The sequence below is a fragment of the Meles meles genome, chromosome 13 (assembly GCF_922984935.1).
Source record: "Meles meles chromosome 13, mMelMel3.1 paternal haplotype, whole genome shotgun sequence".
Taxonomy (NCBI): Eukaryota; Metazoa; Chordata; class Mammalia; order Carnivora; family Mustelidae; genus Meles; species Meles meles.
Genome location: NC_060078.1, coordinates 69,307,946 through 69,329,328, shown reverse-complemented (window position 1 = coordinate 69,329,328; position 21,383 = coordinate 69,307,946). Strand labels below are relative to the sequence as shown.

Here is a 21,383-nt window from a genome sequence, read left to right as displayed (position 1 = left end):
TTTATGCCTATTGTCCTATGCCTGAAAAGAGTTGCCTTGTATATGTCTTTCAGTTTTCTGTGTGTGTGTGTGTGTGTGTGTGTGTGTTTTAAGGAAAACTGTGTCTAGAGAAGGCGTTCCAAATAAAAATTGTTATGCATTTGCTATCTACTTCTTCAAATTGTTTTCACATAAACTCTAAAAAACCATGAGATGATCAAAATGTTCTTATGAGAGGAAAAAAAGAGAAACTGAGAAATATTTTTGGCTTGAAACCACAAAATGACTCTGTTTCTATATGTGTACCCCATCCTCTGAGGCGAGGCTGTCTATAAGTGTTCCATATAGTGACTCATTTTTTTTTTCAATTGTCAGTGTTCTCTGGAAGTTTTATTCCATCGGTCTAAGCTGGTCAGATTTACTATTTTTGTAGCTTCTCTTAGATTTTTAATAGCATTTTCCCTCTTTGATAATTCAGGGCCCTCTTACTTAAGATGTCAGTGCTCCTTCCCAAATATTAAATCCAGAATGTTGTAGGAGAAGAAATGAGTGGCTATTTCTTTTGAGCATTTTGTTTGAATAAGAAATACCAATATTCTTGAAGTGGTTTTTCAAGTTACAAAGCCAACACTCTTGACTGCCTGAAGTCTCTTCTGTTATGGTGTATTTTTGTTTTTGTTTTACTCCCAGAGTATTACTGGATATGTATCAGGGCATTTCCTTTGAGCAGATTTCAGGCAGGAGCTAATTATGCTGACAGCCAGCTACTCATCAGTGGACAGTAGAGAGAAAGCCAGCAAAAGATGAAAGATGTTGGGTATATTCACCAGGCCAGATGGTCAAACCGGAAGTGTGAGCCACCTGAACACACTGTGTTATTTTATTGGCCATTAAGCAAAGTGAAATTTTGCAGTAATATTTAACAACATGTTTTTTTTCTCCCTCATTTAAAACCACCAGGCCTAAAATGTGTCAAATGAAATTTTGACTCAGAGTGCAGCCTGTGTTCCAGAAAATGTCACTGAGGATTTTGAGGCAGCTGTCACTGTCATTATAGTTTTATGAAAGCAAGATTATAGAATTCATCGAGTTCCTTGCCTGATAAGATGAGTTGTTTATATATGGAATCTCTAGTGTTCTACTTTATTTTTACTTCAAGAAGGAGACCACGAAGTCCTCCCCACAAAACCATCCTTGCTAGAAAGTAATGTAAATAGAAATCATCCTAAGCCTTCCTATCACCTGGGACTGAAACGGAGTCCACCCCTCTGTCCCTTCCCTTTGAGCAGCTAGGTTCTCTGTGCATGCACCAGAATTAATCTTGGGATTTAAGTTATATACCCCAGATCTCCTCCAAAGTCTCCCTCTTTGCTCAGCAAAGATTTCAGCTTGGAATATTCTCAGCATGGAGAATATTTGTGTTCTTTTCATGTTGAAGCTTTTGAAAGGATTCTCCCTAACAGGATGTTGTGTATTGGCTTGAGGACTGCTGCAAAATGTCAAGAGGACTCCTCGGATCTGTATATCATTAGTGTTTCCTGCCGCTCTCCATGTAGCATGTTTTTGATCTTTCTTCCTTCTAGTGCTGCTGCTTCTTCTCTGTCCCTTTTCCTTTCTCTGGGGCTGCATGGGTCCTCACTAGCTTATCACCCACCGTTTTCATCTTCAGTGTGAATCTTAGTCACCTTTAAGTGGCTTCAAGTACTTACTTTAGGGGAACTTCTTATGTGTATGGAAGATGGTGGGTTTTCTTTGTTTATACTTCCAGTTTATAGAGTTAGAAATTTAAAGTTCTACCCAAAGGCCAAAAGGCCCCAGGGGTCAAAGAGTGAAATGAAAGAACTTCTCTGAAGTGTTAGCAGATTCTTCTGCCCCAGAAAATGTATTCCTGGGCTTGGGGTCTGACCGGAATCCTATCTGGGACCGCATTCTCAGGGGCTATTTTCCCTCCTACCTCATCTTCAGTGGGATTTTAGGTTGAAGAGAGAATAAGGAAATGAATGCCCAACAATTAATTCCACGTGTCACGTTAATATGCAGAATCTGATTATGCATACTGATACCATCTTCGATGACTACATAGAGGTCTCTGCTGCAGATTCAATAAACATCCTAGTGTCACCAGATGGCGTGAGACATATGCTAGGGATACCAAGATGAATGAGACGATGCCCTTACCTGAAAAGCGTACACACAGAATTCAGTGGTTTAAACAATGAGTCCTCAGTTTTTAATGAGTCCTTTGACTCTACAAGAGATAGGCATCTCCAGACAGAGATGGACCTCATTCTTTTTATACTGCCAGATGTTTCATGGCTCCTCTACTCCATACCAGGAGCTCCAAAGCCCAAATATGACTTACCACATCCTTCCTTCAGATGCAGTGTCTTCATTTGTTCTAGCTCAATTTTCAATAGAGAAATTGCATCCATCTTTGACATTTAGTGCTCTGCCAGCATTGTGCTAACTGGCCAGCAAGGGATGCTCTAAGTCATCTTGGGATGATTTGACTAATGAAAGCAACGCAACTTAAGAAACAGCTGAGCAGGGGCGCCTGAGTGGCTCAGTGGTTTAAGCCACTGCCTTCGGCTCAGGTCATGATCTCAGGGTCCTGGGATCGAGTCCCACGTCCGGCTCTCTGCTCTGAAGGGAGCCTGCTTCCCTCTCACTCTCTCTGCCTGCCTCTCTGCCTACTTGTGATCTCTCTCTGTCAAATAAATAAATAAAATCTTAAAAAAAAAAAAAGAAACAGCTGAGCAAGGCCTGGGGAAGCCAGCCCCTGCTGGTAGGCACGAGGATGGATGCAGACATGAATTTCCCATGAAGCTCATGAGGCTTAAGCCTCAGGGTCCCTTCCTCGCCTGGCCTCAGGAGGAGTCCTACCAATGTCCCAAGGTCACTCTGTATTTTTCTCTGCAAAAAGGGCTACCCACATTGAGTATGCCTCTGTTCCCACCAAACCTATGTCTTTATGTACATATATTCAAAAACAAATCAGTAAGGGAAAGTAGCCTCTGTCATCTGAGATTCATGTTAGCAAGAGAAAAAAATAGCATAAATGCAACAAAATAAGCAGACCCCAACTAAAAAGCTCTCGTTCCATTTCACGTGGTTGGAGATGGAGTTGGAATAATCGATATTTAATTTCTTAACTTACTTACAGTAGATATTTAAATTCATGTTACCTAATATAGTGATCCCGAAATAATACTTTTTCTACACTCAAATTTCATGGAATAATTTGATTCAAACTTTTCACATGCAATCTTGACGTCAATCTCTTAATCATCCCTAGAGCCCCTTTTTGAATCATCTGGTAAAGTTTTCTTGCATACCGTATTCACTGCTGACTAAGTTGTTTCAACTTCAGCACTGTTTGATTCTGTGCATAATTCTGTCACTGGAAATTTTGTCCTGTACCACTAAAACCCATAATGGAAAAAAGTGCTTTTCATTTGTCCCATAGATGCATATTTGACATTTCTCACACCTTAAGATGATGTATCTTTTTAAATGACATTGAAGATAATTTTTTTTTAATTTATTTATTTGACAGAGAGATCATAAGCAGGCAGAGAGGCAGGCAGAGAGAAAGGAGGAAGCAGGCTCCCCGCTGAGCAGAGAGCCCGATGCGGGGCTCGATCCCAGGACCCTGAGATCATGACCTGAGCCGAAAGCAGAGGCTTAACCCACTGAGCCACCCAGGTGCCCCAAAGATAATATTTTTATAACGATACCTGCCATTTGTAATTGTGAAGACGTTCCCTTGAGGAATACTCATTTGATCTGTGTTGAATCCCTACTTCTACAGACAAACTTTATAAATATCAAACACAGCTGCTAAGGTTATTTCTGATTATCAGTGACTCTCAGATGTAGCTACACATTAGAATCACCTGGAGAGCATTTAAAAAACACAGATGCCTGCATCCACTTCCAGATATTCTGATTTAATGGTCTGGGATGCAGCCTGTACACTGAAATTTTTAAAGTTCTCTAGGCAATCCAAATGTGTGGCCAAAGTTGAGATCTACTATGTTCCCCAAGCAATTCTTATTATTCAAAATAAAATAATTGGGAGAAGGACAGATCTTAACAGAGACTTCGTAAGGACTCAAATATGAAGCAATTACTTTTTTCCTAAGTGCTAATTGAAAGAGATATAAATGTCACTTATACAGACATATGTATAATATAGACATATAAGTATTCTCATGCACACAAAAAGGAACTACTTTTTTTAATATGGCGAATACCTCCTCTTTTAAAATTTATACTTGTGGAGTGCCTGGTTGGGTCAGTCAGTTAAGTGCCTGCCTTAGGCTCAGACCATGATCCCAGGACCCTGGGATCCAGAGCCACATAGGGCTTTCTGCTCAGTAGGGAGCCTGCTTCTCTCACTCCCTCTGCCTGCCTCTCTGCCTGCTTGTGCTCTCTGTCTCTGTCAAAAAGATAAATAACATCTTTTAAAAAAAAAAATAGAAGCTATACTTGCTAATTAAATAAAATTTAGAAAAGGTCAGACTATCTGTCTCATTTGAGGATTCAAAGAAGGAAGATACTCGGGTATGACATCAGTTAAGAGAAACTGACATCAGAGGATTTGCCTGGACAAAGAGTGGGGAATCATTTAAGTACAGAGATTAAGGAGAGGCAGGTGTACCAGGCAAAGGAAATGAAAACATAATACTCAAAGTCCCAAAAATATGGTGCCTTTGAGATGGCAATTAGAATTTCTTTTTAAAAACAAGGACAAATGTTTTCTTGATGAACAAAGCTATGTGTCTGGCTTCTATAGATAACCAGCATGTCAGGAGTATTTATCTGGTAGCTCGTGGCATGGAAGTATAGACTAACATCTAGAAATGATTGTCCAATCATTGCCAGTGTTATTTACTACTTTACCCAGGACACAAATGCAATTTTCTACCTGGACATTTGTGGGTTAGCGGGTAGTGTTTCCTTTGGCCACTGGCATATTGGAGAATCTTCTTTCCTGCCCTTATTTTGGGTTTGTAAGACCAGTCAACAGCAAATGATCCAAAAAGCAAAAGCTGATTACCCTAAAAATCAAAATTGAGAATGTCACATCAAGCTTAGTCACTACTCCTAATATGACAGATGTTTCTGGTTGAAATTCACTTATAAAGAATTAAAAATAGAAAACAAATGCTCCATAAGACCCATGTATTGATTTTCTTTGTAAAAGATAGAGATAAAGAAAAGTATAACGTTGAAAGGGGCATGGTACATAAAGACACCTGATTTTCAATTCACTTGGCTTCATCAGCAAAAAAAAGAGGCAAAAAGCAGAATTCCATCTTTGAAGAGGTGAAAGCCTGAAACACAAAGTCATGTACATTTTTTAAAGTCTTTATGTAATCCTGTATGATATTCTCATTAGTTTATGAGATGAGCAGACAAATATGGTTATTCCCATTTCCAGGAAAAAATGTAGGTCAGAGAAGTTGAGTGACTTTTCCAAGGTCACAGAGCAGGAGGAGACCCAAATCTCTCAACTCTAAGTGCTGTTTTTTCTACCACTCATAACTGATTCCTACAGTTCATGTTTTACTTCTACCAGTAGCACTAATTTAATGGAGTCCCCAGAAAGGTCACCATAGGAATGGATTATTCTCAACAAACTAAGCAGTTTTTCTTTATTTTAAAAACTGTTTATACTTACTAAAGAAATTTTAGAGAATGCAGAAGATAAACACATAGTTCACTATCATTCTATTAATATTATTTTCACTTAATATTTTTGTATATTCTTTAGTCTTAGTCTATTTACAATTGCTATTTTTAATGTGAAATGCTACATTATTTCACTTTTAAGATAGCATAAATATTTCTCCTTGCTTTTATGCAGACTTTATGAATATTTAATGACTCTATAATAGTAGTTCTCTTTATGAAATGTCTGCCATATTCCAAGCATGATGCCAGTCTTAGATATCTCAATGACCCTATTAAGCATGTTTTAATAGCTATTTTCCAGATAAAGAAACATAAGCAGGAAAGCAACCTACAGGTTGTAAACTAGAAGGGGCAGTTATGGAATTCAACAGACAAGGGGTCTGTTTACGCTACTCTGCTACACAATGCATAATCAAGTAGATGTTCTCTGGTTTATTCAAACATTCCCAGCAAGATGAGCAGTTAGATAGTTTCTAATATTGCCAATTATAAACAATACTGAGATAAATATTTTAGGACTAGTAATACTGTCTCAGTATTATTTATACTAATACTAGCCAAATACTATTACTAGCCAAATATTTCCTTATGCTAAATTATAGAAATGGAATTCCTAGATCAAAGAACATAAACCATTTAATGTTATTTAATTGTCAATCCCCCAAACACATTATTTTCTTACAGGAGAAAATAATACCCATTTATGTTCTTAGCTGAAAGTCTTATCTTACAGTGCTTTTGCCTACATCAAAGTTTAGGTTAATGCTTCCTTACTTTTTCCCCCTGTTAAATTATAGGTGAAAAATATCAACTAATTTTTTACAGTTCCACTGAGATCATTGATATACAAAATCTGCATATATCTAATGTATACAATTTGATGAGTTTGGTCATATGCATACACCCATGATACTATCACCACAATCCAGGAAGTAAACATATTCATCACCTCCAAAAGTCTCCTATATACCTTTGTTTTTTGTGTGTGTATGGTAAGAACACTTACCATGAGATCTACTCTCTTAAATTTTTAAGTGCATGAAGCCATATTGCTAACTGCAGGCACAATGTTGTACAATAGATCTGCAGAACTTACTCATCTTGTATCACTTTATACTCTTTGAATAACAATTCTTCATTTCCCACTCCCTCCATTCCCAGGTAACCCACCATTCTATTTTCTGCTTCTGTGAGCTTGACTGTATTATATACCTCTTATACATGGAATCTTGCAGGATTTGTCTTTCTGTGACAAATTTAACTTAGCATAAACTCTTCTAGATCTATCTATATGGTCACAAATGATAGGTTTCCTTCCTTTTTAAGGCTAAATAATACTTTATTATAACTATATACCACATTTTCTTTGTCTGTTCATGGCCAATGGACATTTGGATGGTTGCCGTATCTTGGCTATTGTGAATAAAGCTACAATGGAATTTGGAGTGCAGATATCTCTTCAAAATCCTGATTTTTATTCTTTTGGATTTATACCCAGAAGAAGATAATCAAACTCAAAAGGGTGAAATTAGACCTCCATCTAATACCATACACAAAAATCAACTCAAAATAGATTAAAGAATTAAAGATAAGATCCCAAACTATAAAATTCCTGGAAGAAAATGGGGCAAGCTTCATGCCATTGGTCTTGACAATTATTTCACAGATATGACAACAAAACTACAGGTGACAAAAGCAAAAATGGACAAGTAGGACAACATCAAACCAAAAGCCTTCTGACCAGCAAAGGAAACAATCAATAAAAAAACAAAAAAAACCAAACAGACAAAAAAAACCCCACCTCAATATAAAAGTGGGCAAAGGACTGAAATGGACATTTATCCAGAGAATGTGAAAAGATGCTCAACATCACTCATTATTAGGGAAATACAAGTCAAAACCAAAATGAGACATCACCTCATATTTGCAAGGATGGCTATTGCAGGGAAGGCAAAAAACATTTTTTTAAATCATTTTTTATTTTACTCTTTTCAATTCTCAACTGGGACCCCTGTAACAAAGGACAGATTAACAAGAAAAAAGCAAAAAAATTATTTAATATGCATTTTTACATGAACCAGGAAGCTTCCTAAGGAAATGAAGACCCAAAGAAATGGTTAATCCTGAGTTTCTATGCTAGGTTTGATGAAAAGTTGTGGAAATACGACAAAAGCAGGCTAAGTATAGTAAACTGAAGAGAATTTAGCAAGGCCTGTTCATTCAGATTCCCCTCTGTCCTTTATTTAATCCTTGTCAGAGATAAGGATGCTGCTTTTCTCTAGGATTAGGAAGGGTACCTCTCACAAAAGGCCTTTATGACCTGCTTCAGGGGAAGGTCCCAGAGCCCTTCCTACACATACCATTTCTCAAATTCAGGTTGAAATCCTCAACATGCCAAGGTAAAGATATTTAGGGGTACTGTGTCTTGAAGCTCACTATTACTATCAGAAAAACGAAAGGATTTTGGTTATTATCAGAAAAAACAAAGGATTTTGGTGAGTTTATGGAGAAAAAGGACTTTTCCTACCCCATTGTACACAATTGGTAAATTGGTACAGCCACTGTGGAAACAGCATGAGGATCCCTTAAAAAATTAAAAATAGAACTACCATATGATCCAGCCACGCCACTTCTGGGTATTAGCTATTGGTTTTAAAAGAAAATATTCTGGTACATTTTGGAAGACCTCTGTTTTCAGCATCAGCACTTGTCTTTCCTTCCCACATATACTTTTATCTCTTTTACTTAAGATTTTTCTCTCTACTTTTCTTACCTTTGTGAACAAAACCTGTTCGCTCGTGCCCTATTTATAAGGCTTTATGTTTGATGATATTTGGGGACAATTAGGTACATAGCACAGCCACGGGTATGGAAGAGTTTAACCATTAGTGAACACATAGGAAGAAAATTGACAGAATAATTGGCAGAAGGACGCCTAGTGTTGGGAGGAGAGAGAGATGGAAGTTTCCTCAGTTCCTCCCTTCCTTCTCTCCCTCTGACAGGGGCAAATTTTCTCCCCTCCCCCAACACGGTTCCAAACTGCTGAGTCATGTTGCTGAATAATCATGAGGCAGACACCCAAATTCCAGCATATGTATTTATTTTAATTTGGCAGGGGTTGAGTATGGGAAGGGTGGTTGGGAGTTCTGCTTATGCATATGTATTTATTTTAATTGGCAGGGGTTGAGTATGGGAAGAGTGGTTGGGAGTTCTGCTTATCACATAAGTAAAGATTCTGGAAAACTCCTTAGTATAATAGATACCATTCACTATAAGAGGTTATTAGAATAAACTCAGAAACTTTCCCTAGTGAAGTGTAGCCCTTAAAAAGTGCAGATTATGACAAATTCAGTTGCAAATTAGAAAGAGTCTATTAGACCACAAGAGAAAAAGGGCTGCTGGGGGAGAGTTTTCCTGACTGTGGCATTACTGCAAGCAAGGACAGTTAAGTGGGGCTATTATGATGATTTAGCATCTCAGAACAGCCTCAGAAGATAAACACCCTTGCTTTTACAAGAGCAGGTTTGGTACACAAGAATCTGCAGCTGGAAAGGGAATTACCTAAACCTGGAGTAATGTCAGTTATTTTGCCACCATTTGGACAGTGTTAGGTGAGGGCGGGGGAGCAAGTGGCTAAGAGTAGAATGGGGAGACTGAAACGAGAGTCCGGGGTCTGTTGCTGTGCTGGGTGGGTGACAGAGCCTGCTTGGAGCTGGTGCAGTAGTCAGGGATGGTGGCCAGAGATGAGAGGGAGATGCCATGCAGAATTCTAGCCAGGGTGGGGAAGAGGAGACAGGAAGGCAAACCTTTGCAAAGGTGGGGACCCCAGGTGCCCAGCACAGTACCTGGCACAGGGCACACCTGCCACGATTCCTCTACCCCTCCTCCTTTGGTTTACAAAGTTATCTCATCTTTCAAGCACCTGGTTGCATGTCTTAAACCTGTCTTCCTCAAAGAAGCCTTTCTTGATGCCGTAGAATACAGATTTGCTGCCCTTCCTAAGGCTTTCTAGGATGCTGTATGTCCAGTACATCACAGCCCATATCATGATATTGTCATGTTTTCCTTGTCTTTCAGCCTCTCTAGATTATAAACTCGTGATGACATGAAGGTCTTGGATACGGCTATATGCCCAGGGCTTAGCAATAGTACCTGACACATAAAGGCTTAAGACATAGTTGTTGAATAAGGAGTGGGAATTCAGAGGTGACCCACCAAGATGTTTTAGAAGACATCCATATCCATAAAAAAAAAACCTTTTCCTTCATCTAAGTTTCACCATGATTGATTTTTTCACAATTTTTCTGTTTTCCAGGAAAAATGTAATGTTGAGCAAAAAAAAATTTTTTTTAAAAAGTGTTCCTTCTGGCTTCTTTGGTTATATAATTTAAAAATCAATTATTTTCCATTGTTTATGGTTAAAGGCTAGATTCTAGTTAGTGATATGAGCGATATTATATAGAGAACTCAGGATAATGTAAAACTTTGGTGAAAAGCTGATATGGGCCAATAAATTCACATCACTGAAGAGCTGAAATTTTTAGCACTTTATTTAAAAACAATAAGAAGGGCTCTCCTATATCTTCACAAAATTTAATGAATCAAGCTTGAGTTAATGATCTACGTATTTGCCAAGGTCTGGGCGTGAGAAGCAACATCTTTTATCCCTTAAGGTAATTGTTAACTCAGAAATGTGCCTAATTAGCTAATGGGCTGGTCTCTGGCATTGACATTTCCAAGGATAAATCCTAAAAGGGAAATAAGAAGTTTGCTGGGAAGGAGGAATGTGCAATTATACAATGTAAGAAAAATACCTAGATCAAGCTTTTTGTACACATAAGGTGTAATCTTGTATGCCTGGATTTTTGTTTTTTTAGTTCTTTATATATATATTTTTTTAAGATTATTTATTTATGTATTTGACGGAGATCACAAGCAGGCAGAGAGGCAGGCAGAGAGAGAGGGGGGGAAGCAGGCTCCCCGCTGAGCAGAGAGCCCGATGCAGGGCTCGATCCCAGGACCCCGGGATCATGACCTGAGCTGAGGGCAGAGGCTTAACCCACTGAGCCACCCAGGCGCCCCTGTTTGTTTTAGTTCTTATTTATTATTGTTAATCATATGATTAATTCATACATTCTTCCTTTTTAAGATTTTATTTATTTCTTTGAGGGAGAGAGAGAGCTCAAGTGGGGGGAGGGGCAGAAGGAGAGGGAGAAGCAGGCTCCCCACTGAGCAGGGAGCCTGACACAGGGCTGGATCCCGGCATCCTGAGATCATGACCTGAGCTGAAGGCAGAGGCTTAACTGACTGAGCCACTCAAGTGTGCCCAATTCATACATTCTTGTAAAAAATCATCAGATAAATAATTCTATCAAAAGATCCCCTTTGCTACACCAAACTCACAGCCTTCTCTAGATATAATTTTATACAGTTTGGTGTATATACTTCCAGATCCTATTTTGTATATTTACATGTATTTATGTTCATATTTAGAATTACATTTGTGTTTTGCTTGTTTTTACATAAAGGTAATTGCATTGTGTATTATCTCACAAATTGCTTTTATTTGAGGTGACAGTATGTCTTAGAGATCTCTGACAGTAACAAAAATCTACCTCATTCTTTTTCATTGCTGCATAACATTCCACAGAACAGATGGAGTACTTCATTTAACTGTCCCCCCCGATAGACAGTTAGTCATGTTCAGCTTGTCATTGTAATAAACAACATTGTTATGTGTATGTCATATTGTAGACAAAGGAGAATATTTTTCCGGAAACTACTATTAAAATGGATTGTCAAATAAGAGGATATAAATATTAAATCTTGATAAATATTGTGAAATTTTTCTCCAGAAGAGGCTGTACCAATCAATGTCAACGCCCACACCAGTATATATGTCCTCATTATCTTCTTCTTCCTTGTCTTTCAAATTTATGGGAGTAAAACTGGTATTTCATTGATGTTTCATTTGTATTTTTCTGATTATAACTGAAGTTTTATGTCTCTTCATGTAGTTCTAGCTATTTGAATTTCTTTTTCTGTGAATTACCTGCTTGTATTTTTGCCTTTTTCTTATTTGTTAATAGAAAGTCTTTATATATTTAAAATATTTACCTGCTAGGCTGAAAGAAAATATTTACAACATAAATGTTATTATAGCTTAATGTGTTTTGTTAGATAATCTGTGCCCAGGCCAGACTAACCTCTGAAGAGCCCTCTCAGGTCCACTATACAAGCCCCATGCCTGGGGACTGCCAGGCTGAGCCTTCACTGCAGAACCAAAGGCTAGGGGAAGCCATGTAAGGAGGTCTGGGATGGTAAGAGGAATGATAGCTCAGCTAGGCTCCCTGGGGTAGGAAGGTGTCTGAGTGGCCAGCCCCTCGCCAGGGTCCTCCAAAAGACACCCTCCTACATTGCCCATAGCTGCTCCGAAAGCTCCATCCAGCTCAAAAAAACTCCAGAAAGCCACTCAGAAAGCTCCAGCCACTAGAAGGACCCAGCTTCATAGGCCAGGCCAGCAAGGAGGCCACAGAAGAGCTGTAGGAAGGGTGGCTCAAAGCTGAGCAGTAGTATCTAGGCAACAACCACAATGACAGTATCCCCTGGGGCTGTCTAGGTTGGTAACCTGGATGCAGTAGCATGGCCAGCCACCAGCTGCACTGGACCCACAGAACACAGCTATTGGCCCAATAGCTAGGGTTAGCAGGGCGGAGGTGTACAGGAACTACCGGGCCCAGCTCATCTTTCTGTAGCAGGCTCAGGAGCAGGCCAGGTAGGGCCAAATGGCCATGGACCAGCAGTCAGTGTGCTGCTGTGATCAGCAGTCAGTGTGCTGCTGGGTCCAGCAGGAGCTCCTCTGCCAGTGCAAGATTGGGGCCCGCCCCCACCAGCCTCAAGCTACTCGTCAATAGCATCAGGAAGGAGAAGGCTAGAGGCAGGGCTGAGGAATACAGAGCATGTCCCACACCCTCCTGAATGCCAGGTGGAGCCCCCAACTGGGAGTCAGGATTCCAGCTTCAGGCCCAAGAGCCCTGAGCCCACTTGGCTTACACTCACCCAGCAGACCAGAGGGCTGGCGAGTCACTGACGGATCACTGCCACCCACGGATTACTTGGATCTAATTTTCTATTTTCTCAGATATCTCGCCAGTTGTCCTAAGTTCTTTCCTTGGTTACATGAAATGCCATCTCTAGAATATATTTATCTCTGGATTCTACTGAGTTTCACTGATCCCTTTTTATCTACTTCCATTCCAATACTGTATCCTGTTCATTACTGCAGTTTTTTTTTTAAAGATTTTATTTATTTATTTGACAGATAGAGATCACAAGTAGGGAGAGAGGCAGGCAGAGAGAGAGAGGAGGAAGCAGGCTCCCTGCCAAGCAGAGAGCCCAATGCGGGGCTCGATCCCAGGACCTGGGATCATGACCTGAGCTAAAGGCAGAGGCTTTAACCCACTGAGCCACCCAGGCGCCCCCATTACTGCAGTTTTATAATATACTTTGATGTCTAACAAGGCATATCTCCATCACTGTTTTCTTAAAAAATTGATGTACTCTTGTACATATTCTATTCCACAAGGATTTTAGAATTAATCTGTCAGATTCCAGAGAAATTTGACTGGGAATGCAACTAAATTTTTAGATTAATTTATGAACAATTTATTGAGTCTTCCTAAACACAAACATGGAACATTTCTATTTTATCAAGTCTTCTTTTCTCTCAGTAAGCTTAGTACTTTTCTTCATGTTTATATCAGGAAATGATATTTTATAACTATCATGGGTATACAGAAATAGATGATAGAGAGAGGGAATCCTTCAAATTTACTGAATTTTTTTGAGTTCTAATAAAAAGTTCAAAGAATACCTGACAAACTAGATTTTTGGATAAATCCCAAGTACTATCAGCTGTTATCTCTATCTGTCTAGTGGTTTACTTATTTTCCATGTCTTATTGCATTGTCTAGTATCTTCATTAAAAGGTTGAAGAGTATTGATCATAGCAGCCATACTTCTCTTGTTCCCGATTTTAGTAAGAATGCTTCTTATATTTCAACATTAAGTGATGTGTTTGAGGTACATAAGTTTTCATATAGTTTGTAATCCACAAGAAAAAGCTAACATGTGTGTGTTTGTACACATGCGTGTGTGCAGGCTTTAGTCTTACAGAAAGTATCAGAAAATAATTAATTTTACAAAGTTTCCTAACCTTCAGTCACATCCATTTAAGGAGTTTCCAAAAGCATGTTGTGAAGAGTCCCTAATTAGGTCTCAAATTGTTTTCACATTAACCAAGAGGTAAATAAAAAATTATTCCCCCTTGATTAAAATCACCAGGATGGACTTTGTGTCATTTCCTTCTAGGCTGCAATTCTGTAACCACTTCAGCTCTATGCATGAGCCCCTCCAAGCACCATTCCCAATCCCCTAAGAATCCCTCTACTACCACAGTAATGACTTAAATTTTTCAACTTCTCCTGTGCTCTATCCACATGGGCCTGGTGGTTATCTCCCTGGCCCTGGAGAACCTCTCCTTTCCACATCTCCCCATTTTAAGCAGCTACTTTGATGTGTATGTGACCTGTATTTGCAGAAGCTGTCTATCAAGCGAATCATTCTATACCCATATAGTATCACTTACTGTATGCCTGGCACTATACTAGAATATTTAGTGGGTAACAAAGGCATAAAAGACACTGCCTTTTTTCTACAATTTTTCCACAATTGCTTGTAGTCTAATTACATAAGAACTATCAGCAAGGGGCAAGAGGTGCCTGGGTGGCTTAGTCAGTTGAATGTCCAGCTCTTGGTTTCAGCTCAGATGGTGATTTGGTAGGTTGTAGGATTGAGCCCCATGTCTGGCTCCATGCTCAACAGACCCTTTGCTTGTGGGTTTCTCTCCCTCTGCCCCTTGCCTCACTTGCTCTCTTTCATTCTTTAAAAACAAGTAAATAAATCCCAAAGGGGGGAAAAAAAAGAACTGTAAGCAAGACCAATTTCTGTAGCTAGGAAATTCCTGGAGAAGAGGCATTCTTGAATTAGGTTCTAAAAGGCCTTATAGACATAGGTCAGCACAGAAGGGTTAAAACATTATTGGTTTTGAACTAATTTATTTTCATTAGTTGCAGTCTGGACTGGGGCACACATTGTCACACGTCTCCTCATATTGAAGTTCCTGTTTTTAAATCACTTTCACATAATCAGACACATACCCATATTTCCTTCTCAATCATATCCTGGCAGGTGCCACATCTGCCTAAGGCATCTCTATAGGGTATTCATTACTATAATCACATTTGTCCTCACCTGGAGTATCTCAGTCCTCATCTAAGTGGCCTCCCCATCTTCAATTTCTCATCTCTCCAATCTTCCTTAAACACAGCTACCATCTCAAGCTTAGAGAGAAGCTTCAAGGATGCCAGTCCTCTTCTCAGGATTAATGACTTTCTATTTTCACACTGCATTTAAAATCCTGGGTGACCTCTTTTACCTCTTAACAAGAGTTGGTTTTCTATAATGCAACCACATGTTAGTGTTCAATGAAGTCTTTACTTCTGCTCACACTGTTATATCTGCTAGAATATTTTCCACTCTTTTTATTATCCAAGGCCTAGCTTCAGTACCAAAAAAAAAAAAAACCAAAAAACCGAAAACCAAAAACTCATTATTTCCATCTCTCATTAACTCTGTCTTTCACTGGTTTTTACAACCGTTAAATTATGTGTGGCAATTAAATTATAGTGCTGTGTTCTGTTTATGTGTAACCATATTTCTTATCCTTCTTACCTAGATTGTAAACTCTGAGGAAGGCATTGTTACCTGCATCATTGCTATATTTTCTTGGGGTGCTCACAATGCCTACAACACAGGAGGGCCTTTGTAAATTCCTTTTGGATTGAACTGATCATGCTAGATAATAAACTGAGATGATCAGAGGTCATAAATCTACTTTGGATTGGGATAACTTCCATGTATAATATTTTGCATTCATGGTCTGGAAGACTATGTTTTAATTAGCTAGTTTTAGGCACTGAGAAAATTACAGTGGGAATTGTCAGCTTTTCCAACAGTGTGCCTGGACCTTTTTTTTTTCCCCCACTCTTTCTTTCCTAGAATAAACTACAACATTGTTCTTCCCTTTCCTTATCTTCAGAGAGTGTCCCAGCTTCTTCCATAGGCATTCTAATTTTAATTAAAACAAAACCCGCCTATTCATTTGGAGAATCAGTTGCATTTCTTTCCTTTCCAAATTTCAGTAATACTCTCTATGAGTTCCCAGAACAAGATAAACATCCTGCACCTACAAAGGGCTCAGAGAGAGCAGTTCGCACCCATTTGAATGTTATTCAGAGATGGGTCAGAGGATGGGCACTCCAGGACCATTACATAGCTTTTATTCTCTTCACCAGTCCCAGAGAATCCCACAACCACAGATTGGTGCGGTGAAATACCAGTGAAAGGGAAGTGGTTAAAAGGAACTTCTGAGTTCATTTCTTTTCTTCAAGTATTTATGAACAAAAAGTTGGAAAGAAATTCACAGCATAAGTACATTTAGAAGAAGGCTAAGAGCAGCAGAAAACCAGATGACACATTCTGGAATGGGAGCAATCAAGGTTCTATTCAATCCGTTCCCCCTACCCCCCGTGCATCAGAATAGTTTCCCCTTTGAAACTTCTTGCACAGTTGCACAGGTGTATTGAATTCACACTGATCCACACACACACAAAAAAAAGGCAAAAAAAATTGTTCATATGTCAACAGCTCTAGAAATTTCAGCAAATTCTTTAAGATGCAAAGATTAAAAATAATCCACTGATTATTTTCTACTATCAAGACAATGGCAATGCTTTTTAGCTGTAAAGAGTCTCTTGATCTGACCACGAAGTATTTGTTGAGAAAAAAAATTATGTCTATGTCTGTGCCACATACTAGGAAGGTATATGGCTCAGCCAGGATTCAGAAAACTTATTGTAAAAGGCTAGGCAGTAAATATTATAGGCTTGGCAAATTGCAACTACTCAACTCTGCCTTGTAGCTGGAAAGCAGCCATAGACCCTACATAAACAAATCAGCATGTCTGTGTTCCAATAAAACTTTATTAACAAAACAGCCTACAGCCATGGTTTGCTCTGGGCTGGACTATATGTTCTTTGACTACAGTGATCATATCTTTCTTAGCAACCATTGCATCTCCAGGAACCAGGCTGCGTCTCTGCGTCTAACACATAGTAAGTGCCAAATAAACACTGGCCAAAAAAAAAAAAAAAATCATTAGGTTAAAAACATACTTCTTGTCCTCAGCTCATCATCTAGTTTTTTGTGGAAGACCAAAACAGGAAAATGTAGAGTAAGAACAAAAAGATCCTGGATTGTGGATTCCAGGTTAGTTCTTCACTCATCATCAACTCTTTCTACCAACTTTAATGAAAGTTTATATTTCCATATCTCAAGAACTCAGTTAATTAATAATTATCTTAATTATTGAGATACGGTTTAGGCTTAGGCTTATTTTATAAAATCACCATATTTAATGGCTTTCCAGGTTGTTTTGTGAAGCTGAATTCATGTTAGAAAACCAAAAGAAGTCCCATGAAGTTCATAAGATAAAAGATGGCAGTTGGCTGGATGACCCAGTACCCCTCTATTCACCTTTACCTGTCACTTCTGACACAGTGCATATCTCCCATGGCATGAAAGATGAATCACACCCCCATTGCTACAATTGGCAAAATTTTAGCTGGGCTCCTAAAAGGGGATACATAAAGGGGATATAGCAAGAATAGAGGCACAGTCTGAAAGTTAAGTGTTATTTGATATGGAATTTTCTCCCAAGCCAACACTAGGGGGAACTGTGGCTGGATCATGATTTGGAACAATTTGAGACTAGTATATCAGAGTCCCAAAATAAAATGGTTGGCATACTCAGGATAGTTCAAGGATAGTTCATGTACAAAGAGATTATTTATAAAGATGTGGATAGGGCAAGGGAAAACCACAAAGGATGGTACAACACCTTAAGGTTAATAAGGGAAGACAGTAACCACCCATAAGCCAAGAGACCAAGGGAAGGAAGAGTTATGTGAATCCAGAAGGGAAGAGTAATCTAGAATTGGTCACCTTGTGAAGAACAATGACCTTGTGTTGCATGACAGAGCTAAATGGAGTTGACCCAACATGAGTCATGGGTCAAGATGAGAATGGAAGTAATTCACTATCCTCAATTCCCTTCCTTTCTGATTTCCTACTGGAGCTCCTGATTGGCTGCACTGACCCATAAGCCAAAGGGCAAGGGTGCCTGTTAGTGTGGTCCACACAGGTCAGCCTCCAGAGGCAGTGAACAGGGTGAAGGCAGTGGAGAGAAGATCTGGAGGGACAAACAGAAGATGTCCAGCGCAGATGGAGCCCAAAGGTACCGAAAGCCTAGTACATTGAGCCTGTCCTCTGTGAGGTTGTTAGGTACACCAGGGTGGCATCAGATTGATTATCCACACACTCCCATTTTTCTCCTGAATGAGATTTGCACCATCTACAAGAAAATGAATTGAGCAATTTTCTGTTCCCTGCAGTGTAAGGAGAATCTCTTGCCAACCACTGTTGTTTAGCAGATGGTAGGTGATACTGTGAGGCCTGTTTGGCTCCTTGTAAGTCAAATGTCCAGGGAAAGAGCACTGGAGTCAGGAGTTCCAGCTCCCAGATCTGGCTTTGCTCCTAAGTAACTAAGTGACTGTGGGAAAGTCACTTCTCTTGGGACTTTTCCTCTTTATCCCGATCAAAGAGAAATACCCATGGGATCTGACAACCGTGATCAGGATCCTCAGAGTCCTCTAGAAATGACTTAAAACCTTTGAAAGTTTTGCATGTGTGCATTATCAGCACTTCCTATCAAAATAGTAATGGTTCCCTCTTATCAAACACTTAACTACCAACTAGGCACTTAGGTACTGTGCTTAGCTTGTTCTGTCTCTTCTCTCTCATCCCTTCTCTCTAGAAAATCTCATTGAATCCCCACAACAACTTTGCAGCTCATGTGTCTTTTTCTAATTTTATCATTGAGTGACTTGCCCAAGACACATGGTTAAGAAGCAGCAGAACCAGAATTCTCACCACCCTCTGTAACCCTCAAGATCACGGTCCACCTACCCCATCTTCCCTTGATCCCGGAGTCAGACACACATGACCCAGGATGCCAAATGCACATTACTTGCTCCTGTAGAAGTGGCCTCAGGACAACATGGGAGCCAATTCTTGGAGGGACAAGGTGTGAGAGTTTGAGTGTTGAGGTCCTCCCTGATGGCTATAGTGTGGGAGAGATGAAGGAAGGATGATTCTGGACTGAGGAAATCAAGTCCCATTGAGCTGAGCCCTGGAAGTAAAGAAACACCTTACAGAGCAAACCCAAAGGCCAGGGAGATCTTAAAGCTGAACAGGAGTGCTCCCTCTCTCATTGAAGATGATTTTTCCTGTTAGCCTTCTATAAATTTTGTTGGCCCATCTGATGAAAGAAGTATTGTCCCATTCTATAGTGTGGGCTCTGGAGAAGAAGTTCCCCCACCCTAAAGGGCAAAGCCATCTATGCTTTCCAGAGAGCAGAGACAACAGAAGGTTGGGGTTCTTGGGGCTATATGATCTGGCACATTCAAGCTGCTTGAGCCACCAGAGCTTCCTGCTGGGATTGCTGCTGGCTGCCCTACCACCATCTGGAGAGCCTCTCCACCAGATCTCAGCTGCCCTTTGCAAGCCAACCTGTTCTGTTGCTTACTCCAAACAGGGCAAGTGGCTGAAGAGCATCTGTGAAGCCAAGATATCCCATCTGTGAACCTCCAAAGATACTCTGGAAAAGTCCAAGAAGGACTTTTGTGACCCATCCTCTGAGCATAGTCCCTCTGAGGGAGGGAGAAGTCCCTTTGATGCAACATGCAGCATTTTTTTTTTTTTTTACAGCCCGGTCAGTGGTGTCACCTACTGTAACACACCAGGGACATGATTCCCCTGAGGAAATCCCATTCCAGGGAGGAAATGGTTTGCTGACCTCTCTGCAAGGGCAACGGTGACTTCAGAGTTCATCAACCCCGGACCTCAAGATGGGAAACTCTAGTGGGCGCAGGCAGCCAGCCAGCCAGGTCTCTTTCCTTTGTGTTGGCACAGCCATGACAACAGCAGACCTTGGCTGCTCTTCTGTTTGACCTGGATCACGAATGTGAAATGCTCTGCATGGCCTGGCGAGTCCTCTAGATTCCACTTTGTTCTGCCAGAGGCCTTCTCTGCACACTCCATCAATCCTTGTAATCCCCTCCTTATTGCCTGGATGCATGGATGGCTTAGCTTGGCTCCAAGCTGCCTGAAGCCTGCAGTCTGTTACCACTGCTGGTGCCAGAAACCTCAGTCTAGTACCCAGGGCAGGAGGACTCTGAAGCTCTCCATCTGGGTGGAGAGGGACGGAAAGGGATGCTTGGCCTTGCTGTTCTGGACCAGAGAACTCTGAAGAGCTTTTTGAATAGCCCAACAGTAAGGAATCAGTTGATGAAGTCTATAACCTGCTCCTGATTTGGCCTGAGAGCCCATGCTGACATGTCAACAGGAAATTCTGGTTGCTTTGCTGAATCCCACACCTTCCTACCAATGATAGTGACGTTGAGATATCTAGGAACTTCATTTCCTCTCTAAACTTTGGTACCTGGCTACCTGAATTGCTTGCATGGGTGGGATTTCACAGATAAAGGTACCGAGACACAGAGAGATGAAGTAATCCACTCAAGGTCACAGAGCCCGTCAGTGGCAGAGCTGGCAAGCCAGGGACGAAACAAGACTGGACCCGGCACTTAGGATGAGCGACATGGGACTAGGCACGCTGTGCACGTTCCCTTCAATTCCCAACTCACCCTTGAGACGAACATCACCCCCCTTCATAATTATTGCTCTCACCTATGTCAACATACAGTTCTGGCCTTTAAGAAGTTTGCAGTCTGAAGCTCTTTCATAATACCACACTGAATTGTGTTTCTCCCACCTGTTTTGAAGACCTGCCTCTTTCATATCCCCTTCCTCTGAAAGCTTTCTTCTGATTCGGGAAATGAAATCTATGGGTGCTTTATCTTGTGTTTCACTTTTTCCTGTAAAGGCCAAATTCAACCAGAAACTCCTGAAGTTCAGAATTAAGCAGTTTCCTTCCAATTTGCCCCTTAAACCAGCTTTGACCAGCCCCATCTGTGAGAGGCAACAGTAAGCACCCAAGAGAAGAGGCCCTATCCTCTAGAAATTTATCAGTTTATCAAATGATCCAGAAATTTACCTTTTGCAGGAACTCTTGCAATGGGAACCAGGAGTCAGTTTCAAGAACGGTCAACGAAGGGGTGCCTGGGTGGCTCAGTGGGTTAAAGAATGGCCAGTGAAGCAAGCTAATCATTATTTCAAGTGAAATAACCCAAATATATATCAATCAGAGAATGTACACATAAAGTGTGAGAAAGTAATACTATTCAGCAGTGACATCTGAGTGAGACGGATGTGTCTGAGAAGGGACATACAGGGTCCTTTTAGGCAAGAATGTTCTGTGTCTTCACTTGAGAAGTAGGTATCAAATGCCTGTCCTATTCTTTACACTGTATACCTATTTTCGTAGGTGTCTCATTCCCTAGAATGTAAGCTCCACGAAGGCAAGGATTTACCTGTTTATTGCCAGATCATCACCATCTAGAAGG

General features: G+C 40.3%; 1 pseudogene; it reads right to left on the bottom strand.

The window, feature by feature from the left end:
- Window positions 1-11,909: 11,909 nt before the first annotated feature.
- On the bottom strand, window positions 11,910-20,889 carry LOC123955080 (annotated as a pseudogene).
- Window positions 20,890-21,383: the final 494 nt, after the last annotated feature.